The following is a 20,388-nucleotide window of genomic DNA, read 5'->3' as shown; positions in this document are numbered from 1 at the left end:
TACGTCCCAATCTTTGATTTCTGTAAAAATTATTTTAAAAATGATGGTTACTTAGCTTGCCATCTGAGAATTCTTCTGTAATTGGCTGCTTACCTTGCTTGATGACATCAATGTTGCTAGATGCCAGAGATCCCCTACAGCTGGCACCAGAATGAAATTAATATCAAGAAAGGTGAAATCCATGCCACAGTGCTCCCTCGATCTTTGTGGGCAGCTTCCTTTGAAGTCGGCAGCGAGTGCTGCCATTTGGCAGCTGATAGCAAAATCTGGGCTAACGTTTTGCTAAAATCATTAATGCTTTGAACAGCAAGAGCCATACTAATACCAAGAATGAACAGTTGGGTTTGGGGAATTCTCTCGTCATTGTCTGTGTTTTGTGTTTATCATTTCACTCTGACCCTCTGTCCACAACTGCTTGCTGTATGCTTTAACATTGGCAATTAGATTAGAGATACAGCACTGAAACAGGCCCTTCGGCCCACCGCGTCTGTGCCGACCATCAACCACCCATTTATACTAATCCTACACTAATCCCATATTCCTACCAAACTTCCCCACCTGTCCCATTATTTCCCTACCACCTACCTATACTAGTGACAATTTATAATGGCCAATTTACCTATCAACCTGCAAGTCTTTTGGCTTGTGGGAGGAAACCGGAGCACCCGGAGAAAACCCACGCAGACACAGGGAGAACTTGCAAACTCCACACAGGCAGTACCCGGAATCTAACCCGGGTCCCTGGAGCTGTGAGGCTGCGGTGCTAACCACTGCGCCACTGTGCCGCTCAGTCTTGCACAGTTTATCTAGACATGTTTGTAAAATGCAGAATATTTTGTATAGGAATGTTAGAATTATAAGGGAACTTGGTTTAAATTCTAAGGCTGCCATATTTCTGGATTCGTTTGTGCATAACTGTCATAACTTGCATATGCAACTCAGATTGGGGTCATTTAAAATATAGCTTGTATTTCAGGAACAAATTATGGTTTAAAAAGCATTGGCAATGTGAACAGAAGGACATCCGTGGGCAACAGCTGCAATCACATGCAGGCGAAATGTATCCAGGTTACTTGTGTTTTTCTTGTGCCACAGCAGCACTATTTAGGAGTAAGTGGGACTGTGCCAGTGTTTTTTTTTCCAGAGTTCTTTCCCTTCACATTGATATTTTGAGCAGTGTAGTTCGAAGTCAAAGTTAACAAATTTTCTGTATTGCTGAAGCATTTGCTTTTGGGTTATAGTGTAATTATATATACTAGAGATACTGTCTCATTTTATTTTCTGCTTTCAGTTTTCAAGTGTGAAGCTAGCATTTGTTCATGTACACAGATCTGGGTGACTTTTATTTGTATTTTTTACATTTTTTTAATGTTTATTTTGTTTCATAGTTTGTTCAGTTTGCTTACCCACTGTTTCTTTTCATGTTTGTACTTGCTGCTGTTCAATCTTCAGTCCGTTAACATCCTATCTGTACTAGTGCTTTGTCTTTCGACGCACCATTAACGCATTGTTTGCCTTTGCTCCATGACCTTCTGGTCAGCTAATCTGTGGCCTTGTCCAATCTACACCTTCTCCTTTTGTTATCTCTTGCCCCACCCCTGCTTTACTTGCTTATAACCTTTGACATTTCTAATATTTGCCAGTTCCGAAGAAGGGTCACTGACCCGAAACGTTAACTCTGCTTCTCTCCATAGATGCTGCCAGACCTGCTAGTATTTCCAGCATTTCTTGTTTTTATTTCAGATTTCCAGCATCCGCAGTATTTTGCTTTTATTACCTGGGTGACTCCTTGTGTGTATGATCTAGAACATTCTTTTAACGGGATTATCCAAATTTTCTGTCTTCATGGGTCATTCTGGAGTATAACGTGGCGCCTTCAGGGCCACCTATACAGTTTACATCCATGTTATCATTTGTCTGCAACTATATTGTCAGCTGTAAATACTAACAGATCTTGATATTTACAATGGATCCACCAGTTGATATCATTAAAAATAGTCCTTGCCAACCTTCTAGCCCACAAAATTCAAGCTGGGAAAACTAATTAAGTTCAAGTAGAAATAACCAAGTTGCTCAGGTTTGTTGGTTATTGCTAGGACTCACGGTCCACAATATGGGCATTCCTATTCCATCCCTGGAATGTTCTAGAACAATTAGTGGCAAACTATATTGTAATCTCCTATTATGTGCATACAGTTGCTCATGCTGTGTGTGTTCCTCCTTCTTTGCTAATTTTATATTCCAATCTGGCATTGCTCTCCTGGTAGACCTATTGAAGCTCTTGCCTGGGACAGAGATCTGTTGTCTGTGGACCACACTGGTCTCATAATGTATGGTTGTAGGCAACAATGGATTCTGCTTAGCTCTAGGCAAAAATAAACGAGGGTGACAGGGAACTATTATTCAAACTTTTAATAATGCAAATACTGAAATATGACCGCTTAAATTGATTTTGCTTGAGTTGCTAATTGATGAGATTAAACTGTTTGTTTAAGGTTAGAAGTAGATGAGCTTTGCCAGTTCTGTGCATCTGTGTGCCTATGTCATGATGCAAGCACACAGAGAAATAACTGCATGTTTAACATACCTGAAGCGTAGTTGTCTAATGTGCTCACAGTACCTGCAGCAGGTTGGAGTATTGTTGGAATGCCAAAGGTTTCTTCCTTGCCATTTGAGACTGTAGTCGATAATACTCGAGGTAAAAGTGCCTTAACATAAAACTGATCTCATCAACTTGACGCTTCCAGCCTCCTCGTCGTAGCATGGCTGTGTCTAATCTAAGGACATTTGGGTCTGTCAAGGTAGAACCATTGCCTGAGCTCTCTTTCAGTGCTGCTTTTTGTATGTCTCGCCATGAGTTTGGTGGCTTTCTCAGTTTTGTTGCAGTTTTTGGCTAGTGAGGTCCAATGATTTTTCACTTTGCATCGCATACTTGCTTTGATTATGACTTGCATGGTGGATGAGAATAAAAAGCAAGTGATAGCTGTGCCACAGCTGGTGAATAATAGAAAAAAACTTTCAAAAAGTTATACTCAAGCTCCCTTGAGTGTCATTATTACGTGGGAAGGGCTACATAAAAAGGGATCCACAGATGGTAGCAGTTGTTGTGTAATTGTGAATTTTCTACTTGATTCATAGAATCATGAGTTATTTCAGAATAGCTGCTTTCAATAGGAGTATTTGTTGACATAAGTCACTGTATTCCAAAAGTAATACATGGTTTGAAGCAGTTTGAAATATTTCAAATGAGGCATTATATAATGTATTTCATTTTAAGTTTTGTTTTTAAGGTCTTTCTGTAAAAGTTCCAATTAAATGAAATCTATTCCAACTGCACAGTAAATCAGGCTTGCCTGAGGCCACCAGGCCGATTGTCATTTTGCCTCATGATTAAAAATTGTAGTGGAAATTTTCAATTTTTTTTCAAAAGATCAAGCATGGGGCTTTCCCTCAAATTTCAGAAGAGTCTGTGAAATCCTACATTTGCAATGACATATAGAAGGTCAACTCTGGCTTTGTAAGAACAGATGCGCAGTTATCTAGTAGCATGTAAAAGTGTCGGTCTTTTCCTCGTTCAGTTTTGGACTCTGTTCATGCAAATTTCATTTTACCCTTCCACCTTCTCAAAAAGCATCACTTGGACCAAACAGTGCTTACATATCCCTGCCCACCTGCAAAGGCTAAGCAGCCACTTGCTGCTACAAACATGTTGGAATATTGTTTTACATTACAGATGCTGTGTAAATTGATTTTGTGGGTTTACCAGCTCTGTGACCCTTCAAGTTTAAGAAGTTTGCTTTGTTGGTCTTCGCTGTACCGACGTATATAGAGGTTTGAATAAAATCCTACTTGCTTCAAACCTCATGCCTTAGAGGATTGAAGGTGGGGGGAGGTGGGGTGTCATTTCCTATTTCATTTTGAGCTCAAAACAATTTGAGATGAATGGATAGAAATGGGTAAGTGCACATTACTTATGTCAGTAAAGTATTAAACCTGAATCAGTGATAGTAATCTCTCCTCTGCATCACAAGGTTGTGGAGTCGAGCTCTACTCAGATGGCACTATTTAAAGAAAAAAGAACGAAAGACTTGCACTTGTATAAGACCTTTCATACCTTCCAGACAACCCAAGGTGTACTTTTGAAGTGGAGTCACTGTTGTAATGTAGAAAATGCGTAGCCAATTTGAATAGCAAGCTCCCATGGTTGTCAATGAAATAATGATCAGATAATTTGATTAGGTGGTATTTATTGCGGGATAAATATTGATCAAGATGGGACTTGCGCTGAACATTCAGAAGACCAAAGTCCTCCATCAGCAAACTCCAAATACACACGCCCTAGCCCCATTGATTAGGATTCATGATGAGTGCCTAGAAAATGTGGAACACTTCCTGTATCTTGGAAGTTATATTTCACAGAAGGCTGACATTAACGAAGAAATTCAGCATCGCCTGAAATCTGTTGGTGCAGCCTTTAGCCACCTGAGGAAACGAGTATTTGAAAATTACGACCTCAAAATTGAAACCAAGCTCATGGTCCACCATGTGATTGTGATTCCTACCTTGCAGGGCAGGGCTGAAACATGGACAACGTACAGGAGGCACTTCAAAGCAAGAGTCATTTCATTAACGCTATCTGCGGAAGATCCTACATATCAAGTGGGAGGACCAACATCAGTGTCCTCTCTCAAGCAGGAACCTCGAGCATTGAGGCTATGATTATCCACCATCAGCTTTGTTGGGTTGGTCATATAGTTCAGATACCAGGCTCCCAAAGCAGGTCGTCTTCTCCCAGCTCAGTCAGGGCAGACGCACCAGAGAAGGACAAAAGATGTGCTGAAAGCCAACATGAAGAAATGCAACATTGACATCAACTCCTGGGAGACCATCGCCCTGGACCGAACCAGATGGAGGCAGAGTCTGTGGGAAGGATCCCAGCATTTTGAGACCCAAAGATAGCAAAATGTAGAGGAAAAGCGAGAGCGGCGAAAAGAACAAGCTATGACCCGAACAAATAATGCTCGACCAGACATCCCACATGACAACAAATGCCCTACGTGCCATAAAGGTCTGTTGATCCCGAATTGGCCTCATCAGCCATCTTCGGACTCGTGGAAGACGGTCATCGTCGCCTGCAAGGGATAGCCAATAATAAATATTGACCAGGACACGTGGAGAACTTGTCTGATCTTTGAATCGTGTCATGGCTGTTATTTATGATTTTTCTCACTGGAAGTGTCCAGCTTCCAATCTACTTCCAATGCAATGGATTGAATTAATGGGCTCAAAGCCAACATTCTACATCTGTGTTGCAGCACAAATTTGTTCTACCAGTCTTTAGTGTTGAATTGTGAGGGCTTGCATATAGTATATTTAAACATTTTAAAAATTCATTCACAGGATGTGGGCATCGCTGGCCAGGCCAGCATTTATTGCCCAACCCTAATTCTGTAGTGATGTGTTGCTGCCTTGAACTGCTGTAGTACATCTGGTGAAGGTAATCCCACAGTGTTGTGGAGGGAATTCCAGGATGAAGGAACAGTGATTGTATTTCCAGATCAGGGTGGTGTGTGACTGGGAGCTGGTGGTGTTCCATATGTCTGCTGACACAAGTTGATACAGGTTGTGGGTTTGGGATATGCTGCTGAAGAAACCTTGGTGATTTATAAACCAGCTTCCTAAGTGCTAGGTATGACTCCAGCCAGTGGAGAGTTTTCCCCTTGATTCCCATTGACCAGTTTTATGAGGGCTCCTTGATGCCATAGTCAAATGTTACCTTGATGTCGAGGGTAGAACCTCTCACCTCACCTGGAATTCAGCTGTTCTTGTGTATGTTTTGCTGCATTGAGGTCTGAAAAAAAACTACAACACTAGAATCTACCTGACAAAGTGGGAAATTATCCAGATATGTCCTGTCTACAAGCAGGACCTATCCAAATATGCAAATTAGCTCCCCATCATAGAGTTATTTATGGCACAGGAGGAGGCCATTCGGTACATTGAGTCCATGCCAGCTCTCGGAGCTACGATCCTGCTCCCCTGCTCAATCAATCTACCCAAACTGAGCATCGGTGAGCAGGTTACTGGTGAGTCTCTGCTACTTGATAGCACTGTCAACTACCCCTTCTGTCACTTTGCTAATTGAGAGTAGATTCACTGCTGCTGGGATATTGTTGAGGCCCAAAGCATTTGTTGTATTCAGTGTGCTAATCTGTTTCTTGATATCATGGTGAATTGAATTATTTGAAGACTGGCCTCTGTAATGGTGGGGACCTCAGAGAAGGCCGAGTTGGATCATCCAGTTGGCTGAGGATGGTTACGAGCACTTCAGCCTTGTCTCTCGCATGTGCATTCAGGCTCCGCCATCACTGAAGATAGAGTGTTCATGAAGCCGCTGCCTCCGCCAGTTAGTTGTTTGCATGTTCATCACCATTCACAACTGGATGTGGCAGGACTTAGACCTTTGATCTGATCTTTTAGTTGTGAGATCACTTAGCTCTGTTTGTATGATGCCTCTGCTGTTCAGCATGTATGTTGTCCTGTGCTATGGCTTCACCATGGTGGTACCTCCTTTATGCCTGGTGCTGCTCCTATGCTCCTCATTGAATCAGCGTTGGGGCCCTGACTTGATAGCAATGATGGAGCTTTTTTATTCATTGGGATGTGGGCATTGCTGGCAAGACTAACATTCTTCGTCGATCCTTGATGGCTCTTAAGGGGCTGGTAAGCCATTTTCTTGAACCACTATGGTCCATGTGCTATAGGTACACCACAAGGCTGTTAGGTGGGGAGTTGCAGGATTTTGACTCGGCGACAATGAAGGCACAGTACTTTTCCAAATTGGGATGGTGTATGACTTTCAGCTGGAGAGAGATACTGGGTTATGCAGTTGCAGATGATGTTGGGATACAATTCTGCTGCTGTTGGCACATACTACCTTATGGGTGCTCAGTTTTGAGCTGCTCGATCCATTGTGGATCTATCCCTTTTAGCATGGTGGGAGAGCTACGCAACTTGATGCAGGGTGTCCTCAGTGTGAAGTTGAATCTTTGTCTCCGCAAGGACTGTGTGGTGGTCACTTCTACCACTAGTGTCATGAACATCTGCAACAGGTAGATTGATGAAGATGAGGGAGCTCAGCACATCAGTGCAAAAGACAAGGCTGAAGCATTTGCATCCATCCTCAGCCAGAAGTGCCGAGTGGATGATCCATCTCTGCCTCCTCCTGAAGTCCCCAGCATCAAAGATGCCAATCTTAAGCCAATCTAATTCACTTCATGTGATATCTAGGACTGGCTGAAAGCACTGGATACTGTAAAGGCTATCAGCCCTGACTCTATTTCGGCAATAGTACTGAAGACTTGTGCTCCAGAAATAGCCGCGCTCCCAGCCAAGCTGTTCCAGTACTGATGCAACACTGGCATCTACCTGGCAATTTGGAAAATTGCCCAACTACATTCTGTGCACAAAAAGCAGGACAAATCCAACCTGTCCAATTACTGCCCTATCAGTCTACTCTCAGTCATCAGCAAAGTGATGGAAGGGGTCATCGACAGCGCTATCAAGCGGCCTTTGCTCAGCAATAACCTGCTCACTGACGCTCAGTTTGTGTTCTGCCAGGGCCACTCAACTCCTCATCTCATTACAGCCTTGGTCCAAACATAGACAGAAGAGCTGAACTCCAGAGGTGAGGTGAGTGTGACTGCCCTTGACATCCAGGCAGCATTTGACAGAGTATGGCATCAAGGAGCCACAGCAAAACTGTAGTCAATGGGAATTGGGGGAAAACGCACTGGTTGGAGTCATACCTAGCACAAAGGAAGATGGTTGTGATTGTTGGAGGCCATGTTATCACAACCCCATAGCATTGCTTCAGGAGTTCCTCATCGTAGTCTCTTGGGCCCAACCACCTTCAGCTGCTTAATCAATGACATTCCCTCCATCTTGGGCCTTCATAAATAAAGGCATTGAGTACAAAAACAGGGAGATTATACTGAACCATAATAAAGCCTTGTTAGGTACCAACTGAAGTACTGCATCCAGTTCTGGTCGTCACACTTTAGGAAGGATGTGAGGTTGCAGAGGAGATTTACCAGGACGGTTCCAGGGATGGAGGATTTTAGTTGCAAGGTTAGGTTGGAAAAGCTGAGTTTGTTCTCCTTAGAACAAAGGAAATTGAGGGGAGCTTTAATAGAAGTGTACAAGATTGACAGGCTTAAATAAATTTAAACAAGGAAAGCTGTTCCCATTAACAAATGGTACAAGGACTAGGGGACACAGATTGAAAGTTTTGGGTATATGAGGAAGCACCTTTTTACACAGCGGTGTAATGACCTGGAAAACACTATCCACAAGGGTTTTGAGAAGCAGAGATTATCAGTGACTTGAGGAAGTTGGATGGCCACCTGAGAGAAATAGACTTGCAGGGCTTTGGCAATCAAGCCAGGGAGTGGGACTGACTGCATAGCTCTGTGGAGGACAGGCATGGACTCGATGAGCCAAACTGCCTCCTTCTGTGCCGTAAAATGACTTTGTGACTCCAAGATCAGAAGTGGGGATGTTCGCTGATTGCAGAGTGTTCCGTGCCGTTCACAACTCATACTTACGCAGTCCGTGCCTGCATGCAGTAAGAGCAGGACAACGTTCAGGTTTGAGCTGAGCAGCTGCAACTAACATTTGAGCCACACAAGTGTCAGGCAATGATAATCTCCGACAGGAAAGAATCTAACCATCTTCCCATGACATTCAATGGCATTGCCATGGCTGAATTCCCCACCATCAACATCCTGGGGGCAGAGAGCGGAGGGAAAGATTGGTTACCGTTGACCAGAAACTTAACTGGACAGCTATATAAATACTGTGGCTAGAAGGGGCGGTCGTAGGCTGGGAATTCTGTAGCATTTAAATCACCTCCTGACTCGCCAAAGCCTGTCGGTCATCTACGAGGCACAAGTCAGAAGTGTGTTGGAATAGAATAGAAAGTGGATGGCACAGAAAGAGGCCACTTCGCCCATCGTGTCTGCGCTAGTTGAGAAATGAGCCACCCAGTCTAATCTCTCCTTCCAGCATTTGGTCCGTAGCCCTGCAGCTTACAGCACTTGAGGTGCATATCCAAGCACCTTTTTAAATGAGTTGAGGGTTTCTGCCTCCACTATCCTTTCCTTTCAGGCAGTAAGTTCATGATCCTACCACCCTCTGGGTGAAAAAACCCTCCCTCATTTCTCTCCCCCACCCCCCCCCAATCTTTCTACCAATCACTTTTTAAATCTGTTCCCCCTGGTCACTGACCTATCTGCTAAGGCCCTTCACATCCACTCTATCCACGCCCCTTAAAAGTTTGTACTCTTCAATCAGATCTCCCCTCCACCTTCTCTCTTCCAAGGAGAACAACCCCAGCCTCTCCAGTCTTTCCTCATAACTGCATTTTTCCAGTCTTGGTAACATCCTCTGTACCCTCTCTCGTGAAGTTACATCCTTTCTATAATGAGGTGACCAGAACTGCACTTAGTACTCAAGTTGTGACTTAACTAATGTTTTATACAGTTCCAGCATAATCTCCTTGCTGTTGTATTCTATATCTCAGCTAATAAAGGAAAGGATTCCATGTGCCGCCTTAACCACCTTACGACCTGTTCTACTTTAGGGATCTGTGGATATTTGCTCCACTTCCTCTACACCTCTCAGTATTGTCCCGTTAATCATGTATTCATTTGCCATGTTTGATCTCCCCAAATGCAACACCTCGCACTTCTCTATTTGCCATTTTTCTGCCCACCTGACCCGTCCATCGCTATCTTCCTGCAGTCTGTAGCTGTCCTCCTTGCTATTTACCACACTGCCAATCTTTGTATCGTCTGCAGACTTCTTGATCATGCCCCCTATATTTACATCCAAATCGCTAATGTATACCACAAAACAGCAGGGGACCCAGTACTGAACCCTGCAGAATGCCACTGGAAACAGCCCTCCAGTTGCAAAACCACCCGTCAACAATTATTCTTTGTTTCCTGCCACTGAGCCAATTTTGTATCCACGTTGCTGCATTTCCCTGGATCCCACGGGCTTTTATTTTTTTTAACCAGTCTGCCATGTGGGACCTTGTCAAAAGCCTTGCTAAAATCCATGTAGACCACATCAACTGCACTAACCCCATCTACCTTCCTTGTTACTTCAAAAAATTCGATCAAGTTGATCAAGACCCTTCCTTAACAAATACATGCTGACGATCCTTGATTAATCTATGCCCTTCTAAGTGACAGTTTATCCCGTGTCTCAGAATTGATTCCAATAATTTGCCTACTGCTGAGGTTAGGACTGGCTGGCCTGTAATTATTCAGTCTATCCCTCGCTCCCTTTTTAAAAAATGGTATAACATTAGCAGTCCTCCAAGCCTCTGACACCACACCTGTGTCCAATGAGGACTGGAAAATGATGGTCAGACCCTCCACTATTTCCTCTCTTTTAACAGCCTGGGGTATGTTTCATTTGGCCCTGGTGATTTATCAACTTTCAAAGATGCTAATCCCATTAATCGTCTCTCCCTATGTTTATCGCATTCAATACTTCACACCCCTCTTCCTTAACTAGAATATCTGCAGCATTCCCCTCTTTTGTGAAGACAGACAGAAAGTATTCATTAAGAACAAAACCAACATCTTCCGCCCCCACACGCAGGTTACCTGTTTGGTCTTTTATGGGCCCTACTCTTTCCTTAGTTATTATCTTACTCTTAATATATTAATAAAACATCTTTGGGTTCACTATTTTACTTGCACTTGCATGGATGAGTACAGCTCCAACTCATGAAGCTCAACGCCATCCAAGGCAAAACAGTCCACTTGATTGGCAGCAGTGTGTACCATCTACAAGATGCACTGCAGCAACGTGCCAAACCTCCTTTGACAGCACTTCCAAACCCACGACCTCTACATTCTAGAAGACGTGGGCAGCGGATACTTTGGAACCATTCCCCTCCAAGTCATACACCATCCTGACTTGAAACTATCTCACCGTTCCTTCACTGTCGCTGGGTCAAAATTCTGGAACTCCCTCTCTAACAGTGGCGCAGTGGTTAGCACTGCAGCCTCACAGCTCCAGCGACCCGGGTTCGATTCTGGGTACTGCCTGTGTGGAGTTTGCAAGTTCTCCCTGTGTCTGCGTGGGTTTTCTCCGGGTGCTCCGGTTTCCTCCCACAAGCCAAAAGACTTGCAGGTTGATAGGTAAATTGGCCATTATAAATTGTCACTAGTATAGGTAGGTGGTAGGGAAATATAGGGACAGGTGGGGATGTTTGGTAGGAATATGGGATTGGTGTAGGATTAGTATAAATGGGTGGTTGATGGTCGGCACAGACTCGGTGGGCCGAAGGGCCTGTTTCAGTGCTGTATCTCTAATCTAATCTAATCTAATCTAACAGCACTGTGGGTGTACCTACACCACATGGACTGCAGTAGTTCAAGGCAGTGGCTCACCACGAGCTTCTCAAAAGGGCAATTAGGGATGGGCATTGAATGCTGGCCTTGGCAGTGATGCTCACATCCCAAGAAAGAATAAAAGAAAACTGAGCTCCGTTTTAGTAAGAAGAATCCTTCATTACATCAGTTTGCTAAACTTAAACTGAAACTCTGTTAATGGAAGGCAGTGTGCAGAATTGTGTTAGGTAATTTTATTTTATTTTTTAAAGATGCTAGACCAATAATCTAGGTTACCTAGATTTCATGAGTCTTGTCACATAGTTCAAGATGTTACTTTGGGTCTTTTAGCACCAAATACATGGATCTCCCAAATTGAAATAAATGAAACGAAAAGAGCTCTTTGACCAGTCAGTCTAGCAATAGGCAGAAAATGCGGGAAATACCCAGCAGGTCTGAGAACGTCTGGAGAGAGAGGGGGGTGGGGGGGAGGATTTAACATTTCAGGTTGTTGACCTATTTTTAGAACTGGAAGAAGTTAGATCTCAAACAGTTTTTATGCAATTGCAGTCAGAGAAAGGGGCAAGGGGGAGCACAGCAAAGAGCAAAAGGAAAGGTCTGTAATTGGATAGAAAGCAGGAGTAATTAAATGACATGGGATGATGGCAAAAGTGGGTGGTAATGGGACAAGTAAAGAAATAAAAAGATGTGTTTGAAGGAGCTGAGCTGTAAATGGCAACAGCCGAACCATTATCTGGAGGCGGTGGTGTAGTGGTAATGTCACTGGGCTAGTAATCTAAAGCCCAGGTTAATGCTCTGGGCCATGGGTTCAAATTCCACCACTGCAGATGATGAAGTTTGAATTCAATTAATAAATCTGGAATTAAAAACCAATCTAATGGTGACCATGCAGCCATTGTCGATTGTTGTTAAAACCCACCTGGTTCACTAATGTCCCTTAGGGAAGGAAATCTGTCCTTACTTGGTCTATATGTGACTCCAGACTGACAGCAATGTGGTTAACTCTTAACTATCCTCCAAAATGGCCTAGCAAGACACTCAGTTCAAGGGCAATTTGTCATTGGCCAGAAATGCTGCCCTACTCAGTGATGCCCACATCCCACAAACGAATAAAAAATCACCTGTCCAGGAAACAATGGTTAAAGTGGTTATGATATGAAATTGTTGGACTCCGTGTTCAGTCTGGAAGGTTGTAACCCCGTCACAGAACTTCTCTTTTGTTCTCCCCCTGCCACAACTCCCTGCCTCTGTACTTATTTAAATTGCTTCCAGTTTTAAAGAACGATCATTGATCCGAAATGTTAACTCTGCTTCTCTCTCCACAGATGCTGCCTAACCTGTTTTCTGTTTTCATTTCAAGTTTCCAACATTTGCAGTATTTTGTTTTTTATTTTAGTTGAGTTTGGCTAGCCCATGCTTGAAATGCACAATGTCTGCTTCTACTGTACCTTCTCCCATATGCAGAAAGCTGCTTGTGCAGGCTTCTTATAGATGATGCAGTATGTGTGCAGTATGTGTGCACCTGTGTGTACAAGTACAGTGTCTATTTTTAATTCTGATAACAGTAGTGGTTTTTACTTCAAATTATGACTTGCCAGCTGTTAATGCTGCAGTCTTGGCGCTGGTGCCACTATCTGCCCTTGTAATGAAAACTGCCTGCCAAATATCAACTGTAATATTTTTCCTTTTCCCCCACCCCAATTGCAAAAGTTAAATTTTATACATGTTTTTGTGTAACCATTAATGCTGATATCACTACTGGAGATACTGAATAGGATGAGTGACTACAGAAACAGTTTCAGAAATGAATGAATACAATTAGTTTGGAATTGATGACATATGGGATCTGTGCAAATGGGTATTCTGATGCAGGGCTGTTAGAAGTGGGATCCCACAGGACTTGGTGTTGGGCCTCTTAAACTTCCAGATTATTTGTGATATGGAAAAATGTCACTTGCTTGATCTCAAAGCTCATGGACAATGCCCAAATAGTAACTGTGATTGTGATAGGGAAAGGCGAGTGGACAATTGACAGATGCAGTTTAAATAGACAAGTGTTGAATGTAAGGATACATGTGAAGCAGACATTTTGCAGTATTGATGGGAAAATGCTGATAATATCAGGGAAGCAATTAAAATAATAATGATCCATCAGTATCTATCCAATTGTCCAACCTCTATCAAGAAACCAATTGGGATATTGAGTTGTCTAAAAAAGAGAAAAATAGTGCAACTCGAAGGAGGTTATCTTGCCAGTGTAGAGTGTTAGTCAGGTCACACCAGAAGTATTGTGTGCAGTTCTGGAACCCTTACTACAGGAAGGTGGTGAGGTAAGCTAAGCTGGGAAAGAAGTCCAAAGATGGAGCTACTGGAATGATTAGGAGACTAAGAAATAAAACATATGAAGACACTTTTTGATGAAGAGGACAGTACTGGAGAAATATGATAAAGGTATTGAAATCAATACAGCTCGGGATTTAGAGGATCAGCTAATATTTGGTTTCATACACAATAACAGAACAAGAGGAGACGGACATAAACTGGAAATGGATAGGTTCAAGATGGATGTAAGAGAATTATTTTAAGTGTCAGTTTTTGGAGCAGTTTACCATAGGATGATGGTTTAGAGCTCAAAGGTCAAATTGGTCTAACATCCTGAAGAGAGAAACGTCAGATACGTGAGATACAATTGCCAGGACAAGCAGTGAGATTTCTTGGCCTTCCACGCCATGAGATTTTTTTTCTACTCCTATGTCCCAGGGTACTTGAATTTCAATTTTGGAGATTACGAAAGATCTTTTATACTTGCCTTACCAACCCCAAATTCAGCTGTAAGATAAATGAGATTGCTGAATCTCTTGGGCTGCAAAGATCACCTTATGGGATGTTTTTCCACAACTGCTTATGAAGTCAGTGGTGCAGCAGGAGCAATTTAAACACTGCCTCCAGCAGTTACAGCTGCCAATTACTTTTCTGCCTGTAGACAGACTGGGTACTGAAAGGCCTACCTGTGCAAGTGAGCCATGTAGTTACCCGATCATTTCCCATTTATGGACCTTCCTGACCTTGGGGAGAATATTTGAAGACCAGAAAATAGGAACAAATCACCTGATTCCTGTTGGATGCTTGAGGTTCTGTAATATAAACACAGCCTGGTTAACTTCCAAATCTTAGCATGTTAACTGTTTCACCAAATTTTCCTTTCTCTTTAAGAGTACAGATGGTTAATGCAGTCTAGACGTGTTTCATATCAGTAAAACCAGAGAGAATCTGTGCAACTGTTTAGAGGTAATTAAATGTTCACTAAGGCTTACCACTTTATACACAAGAAGCACTGTGTTGACCAAACCCCTCTATTCTGCTCTTTTTCTGGTTGCATCAGTCAGCTGAAGGATTTTCTACTTGTATTTTAGTTTAATTATTAACCAAAAGCTAATCTTTACTTTTGTTTGGTGTGTGATAGATTCAAATTATATATAAGCTATTAGAAATTGTTCTTTCTATGCAGAGGTGATTGTTAGAATGCTGGGTTTAAATGACTAATTGCGGTATAAGCTATAATACAAACTGTACATTGGGGAGACCAAACGCAGATTGGGTGACCACTTTCTGGATCACTTCTGTTCAGTCTGCAAGCATGACCCTGAGCTACCAGTCGCCTGTCATTTTAATTCTCCACCTTGCTTTCACGCTGACCGCTCTGTTCTTGGCCTACTGCAGTGTTCCAGCGAAGCTTAACATAAACTCGAGGGACAGCACTTCATCTTTCGACTGGGCACTTTACAGTCTCAATACTGAGTTCAACAATTTCAGACCGTAATCTCTGCCCCCATTTTTGTTTTATTTTCTTTGCATGTTTCGGCAAACTTGCTATAGGCATATCTTTTGTTTTTTTGTTTTTCTTACCCCGTTACTACTCCCATTGGTCCTGCACAACACACTCCAGTCGTCCATCCTATCACAGACCTTCCCATTTGTTCTTTGTCCAACCCTCCCCATATCACCTGCTAAAAACCTCCTAACTAACTTTTCCCAGTTCTGATGAAAAGTCGCAGACCTGAAATGTCGATGTTGCTTCTTTCTCCATAGATGCTGCCAGACCTCCTGAGTATTTCCAGCATTTTCTGTCTGTTTGCTTTAGAAGCTGTATCTTGTAGGACATTCCAGTAACTGAGCCATCCGGTACTTGACTCCCAACTGGAACATCTTTGTCTTGTGGCTGTGGGTAAAGTTCTCAGCACAGAGGAGCTTAGTTTGCCTACCACCAGGTCTGAAAGTGTTGAGGTGCAGTATGGAAATGAAAGAAAAAAAGTAGGGAAGACTGGTAAATAATGACTTACAAGGGCATGGAAAAGATTGATATTGTAACATTTCTGTAGTTCAACAGAAAGTGCCCATTGCTGCAGTATAAACAGGAAATGCTAGAATTACTCAGCAGGCCAGGTAGCAACACTTTTTCTCTCCACAGATAAATTTTCAGATCAGTGACTGAAGTGTTTGATTTAACCAGTTGTAAGAAAGCACAGTGTTAGGGAGGGGAGGAAGGAACTCTAGGGAAGGTATGTGATGAGGCAGGAATGATTTAAATGGTAAAAAGAATGAAGGTGCAAGGCAAAAAGAGGTGATAGGACAAGTAAAAACAAAAAATGGGTCTAGAGGGGATATAGATCACAAAAGTACCTGCTGTCCAAAAACTGGGAGCAGTAGCTATGATCTGAAATTGTTGAATTCGGTAATTCTGGAAGACTATAAAGTGCCTATTCAAAATGAGGTGCAGTTCCGCAAGCTTCCATTGAGCTTCGTGGAACAGTGCAGGAAGCTGAGGACAGAAGTAAGAAGGAGTGGGGTGGAAAATTTAAAATAGCAAGCCAGCAGAAGCTCGGGGTCAAGCTTGCAGACTAAACTAAGATATCCAGTATGGCGATCTCTCAATCTGTTTGGTCCGCATATTTTTTAATGCTCGGATGTGCACTAGTTTCGCAAATGAGTGGCTCTCCTTATTTTCTGCCTGCTTTGTATAAGGCTCCACTAACACTGAAATGTGCCATAGCCCCAAAAATAGTTATCAAAATAAACCTGATGGGTCTGGCATGGTGGAACCTCTGGGATGTGTGAATTGATATTTGGATGAGACACCCTTCATTAGAACACACTACTGAATGTGAAGTTTTGGGGGGGGGTGGTGGTGAGGATTAATCTCTGTTCACTTGCTTTCTTTTTTGGGCAGTCTGACAGCTTCAGTTTCAAATCTGACTTTTCTCCCATTGCTTTGCCTACTCAGGTTTTTTCTCAAGACTCAATGTTTCTTTTTAAAAAAAATCGCGGCTGTCCAACTGCCTCTGGCTTTTAATGCAGGTTGCAGGTCATTCCGCATACTTTTTTTTTTGCTACCCTGCCCTTCATTTTGCTTTGATTAAATTCTTCGATTAATTTCTTCAGTTCTGGTATGTCACACCGAGAACATTGGTGTTTGTTCTTTCCACAGATGTTAATTGACCTGTTTTGCAGAATTTTCTGTTTGTTTGAGTTGAAATCATTTGCAGTATGCTGTTTTTTATTTCACTGAAAAGATCAGTAACTTGTGCAGCAGCTTTCCAAACGCTAACTTTCATACTGTATGTTTCTTGTATCTGATCAGACAAATGCAGATGGAGCTGAATATGTGCCGTGACTACTTTGTTTACATAATACTAGATGTGCATTCATAAAGTCAAATGTATTGTACTTCCTTTTGCAGGGTGTGATATCCAAACAGGCAATGAGAGGAGTAGTATGATAAATAGATCTCTGGTCTGTCCCACACCTACATATTAAAAAGGTAGTTTACTTGTCATTTAATTGTACTTGTGTAATCACTATCTTGTGTACTGAGTTTTGATTCACATTTCTGCCAGGGAGGAAGTTGCCCTTCTGCCATTTGTTCCAGATAATATGGCTATCTCTGCCAGTTTCAGGATCAATACACTCTGCTATGGAGCTTGGTGCTGGATTGAGGTGTTCAGTAATTCGCCAATTCTGTCTTCAAAAAATAATTTTTGGTTGTGAAGCTTTAGAAAAAGACTCTCAAAGAGGATGAACTTAATGCTGCTACTATGCAAGGATGAGGGTCTCTGAGGGCTTTTGTAGTGCTACATTAAAGAGCTACTGAAAGACACATTTATACAATTTATTGAAGCCTTGAGCAGAATGTTGCATTAGATGTTGTGGTATATATGGGTATCTAAACTTGACTATTTCAGTACTGTCTTGGTGGTTCTCCCATCAAAAACTTGAGCTCATCAAAACTCTGGTGTCCATATCCTAACTCTCACCAAGTGCTGTTCACCCATCACCCCTGTGCTCTCTAACCTAGACTGGCTCCAGGTCCCACAGCTTTGGTTTTAAAATTCTCATCCTTGTTTTCAAATTTCTCCATTGCTTTGCTCCCTACCTATCTCAGTAACCACCTCCAGCCCTACAGTTCTCTGAGTTCTTTGTGCTTTTTCAATTCCGATCTATGGTGCATCCCCAATTTCTTTAGTTCCACCATTGGTGGCTGTGCCTTCAGCTGTCTAGCCTCTAAGTTCTGGACGTCTCCCTAAACCCCTCCACCTGTCTAAAACACTCTCTCTTTTAAGGCACTTTTTGAAACCTACTGTGTTAACAAAACTTTTGGTCATGTAAACTAATGTCTGCTTATGTTGGCTCAGTCATATTTTTGATGCTCCGGAAGGATCTTCGGACCTATTTTACTGCATTAAAAGTGCTGTAGAAGTACAAGTTATTGTGATTGGCTGGTGCATTCAGTATGTTACGACCGCTCAGGACAAAGCCCCCAATCAAAATATATGATTCTCTATTTTATTTATTTATTTATTTATTTATTTATTTATTTATTTATTCAGCCCTGAAACAGGCCCTTCGGCCCACCAAGTCTGTGCCGACCAACAACCACCCATTTATACTAACCCTGCAGTAATCCCATATTCCCTACCACCTACCTACACAAGGGGCAATTTATAATGGCCAATTTACCTATCAACCTGCAAGTCTTTGGCTGTGGGAGGAAACCGGAGCACCCGGCGAAAACCCACGCAGTCACAGGGAGAACTTTCAAACTTCACACAGTCAGTACCCGGAATCGAACCTGTGTCGCTGGAGCTGTGAGGCTGCGGTGCTAACCACTGCATCACTTTGCCGCCCATTGTGGCTGTCAATTCAGTCCTGTCGCTCAACAGGTCACATCATGTTTCTTTAAAGGTATCCAAATCGAAGAAAGCAGCAGCCAAATTGAAACAGTCCAGTAACCCCTGAATGAGGCGAACCAAACCAGGTATCTTTAGAAGTCAACAAATTAACTGTTTATTAAAAAAAAATCTTAAATACTACTAAGAGAAACCAATATCTGAAGACTATACAACTTATTTTTAAAAACTAACTCCCGCATTCGCATACATATACTCAAACTAACAGTAGTTTGGTTTTTAATTAGTTGCCTGAAAAAAATAGAAAAAACAATGAAGTCTTTGTAGATTACGCTTCCTGACAAATGATCATCTAATGCAACACAGTCAAAGTTCGCTTCGTCTTCCAAGGTCCAATGAATCCGAAGATCCTTCGAAACATAGGAATTCAGCAGATCAGTTCAGCAGGTGTAGTGTTAAACTCTTTTTTTTTCTCCCAGCGATGAACATAACGGATCAATAATTGGTTACTTCTGTAAAGAATTAATTTGGCTCGAAGCTTTTTAGAAATTTGAGAGAAACTAACCAGGGTCTAAGTTGACTTGTAGAGAGCTGCTCTATTTCCTTCATGTGCTGGATCAGTCTGTCAACTGTCTGTCTCTGCTAGCCAGTTTCAAAGTCAAAATGGATACATTGAAGCCCTGTTTTCCCTCTGCATGGTTGTTGTCTGGTAAACAGAATGCACTTTCGCTCACTGACTCCGGAGCTTGCTGCCTTGAAGTACTTATCTTTTACAGCCTTAAAGGTGCATCGCAATATTTCCCAAGGAGAGAAAAACACAGGATCGTGACACATATTATCATTTTGTAACTGAAGGATTTGTACTTCTATGTTTTATTTAGTTCAGTTTGGTTTAAATTTATTGTAAAATATTTTGTATATTCTAAAATTTCTAATTGAAGTCTCATTCATATTAATTTAGCCCTCAGTGCATGGACAAAGGCTGCTCTTTTATTTTGGCCCATAGAAGTGATCAAGTCTTGAAGTCAACCTCACAAAAGAGGTTGTGTGCATGCTGGCTTTAAAAAAAAAAAATTATATTGGAGCATCCCAGGAATCTGACATTGATATTTTCCCAAGAGAACTATTAGTTCCATTAGTTACCACTCCAGCCTTGCAAGTGACACCAATGACATTTACTTTCAATCAGGCAGTAACAACATAGTGAATCAGTATGTTATTTTGGATGTGCTGCTCAATAGCCCCTGTCCACACTGAGGCATCAGTTAACCAGATTGTTAGCCAACTGCAGCCATCAGAATAGAAGCGTCTACCAAGAGGATCATGAGCTCGCTGGGCTAGGCCAAAACACAAAATCGTCAGATACATTGCAGAGCCCAAATCAACATCGCACATAAGTGCAGCATGTCCTGTTCCTAACATCGTTGTGGTCATATCGAGTAATGGAGAATTTTAAATTACCTCCTAGTGACATTTACAGTAATGAAACTGGGGGTGGTGGATAAAAGAGAAGATTCAGCAATAACCCAAGAGAATTGGGTGGCTGACTATTTTTGTCCATGCATTTCTGTTTCATGGTCTACTCAGGGAATGTCACAAAGTGAAATATACTTATGCTGTTTGTCTTCTGTTATATGCAGTGAAATGCTGTAATATGCACATGTGCAATAGCAACAGAGTTTTGGAGTGGAATTTAGCACTGTAGTAATGAGAAATCAAGATTCCAGTCTTTCCAACTCTACGTGATTCAGTGAGCTGTAGCTATACTTTCA

At 42.1% G+C, this 20,388-nt stretch overlaps 1 protein-coding gene across 5 annotated transcripts in view; it reads left to right on the top strand.

Moving 5' to 3' along the window:
• Nucleotides 1-20,388, top strand: part of crsp7 (cofactor required for Sp1 transcriptional activation, subunit 7) — a 178,334-nt gene that overhangs the window by 95,181 nt on the left and 62,765 nt on the right. Inside the window, exons 1-2 of one of the 5 annotated variants that reach the window (XM_068016647.1) lie at nucleotides 14,663-14,720; nucleotides 17,170-17,250. The exons of 3 other annotated variants lie outside the window; for them this stretch is intronic. The gene's annotated coding sequence lies outside the window, so the exon portion shown is untranslated. Of the gene's footprint in view, nucleotides 1-14,662; nucleotides 14,721-17,169; nucleotides 17,251-20,388 lie in introns of those variants that run through there. One more of the 5 variants, XM_068016648.1, reaches the window with a different exon arrangement.

Source organism: Heterodontus francisci, chromosome 36 (assembly GCF_036365525.1).
Source record: "Heterodontus francisci isolate sHetFra1 chromosome 36, sHetFra1.hap1, whole genome shotgun sequence".
In the NCBI taxonomy this organism is placed as follows: Eukaryota; Metazoa; Chordata; class Chondrichthyes; order Heterodontiformes; family Heterodontidae; genus Heterodontus; species Heterodontus francisci.
Note: the sequence above shows the minus strand (reverse complement) of the source record. Positions and strands in the feature narration are given on the sequence as shown.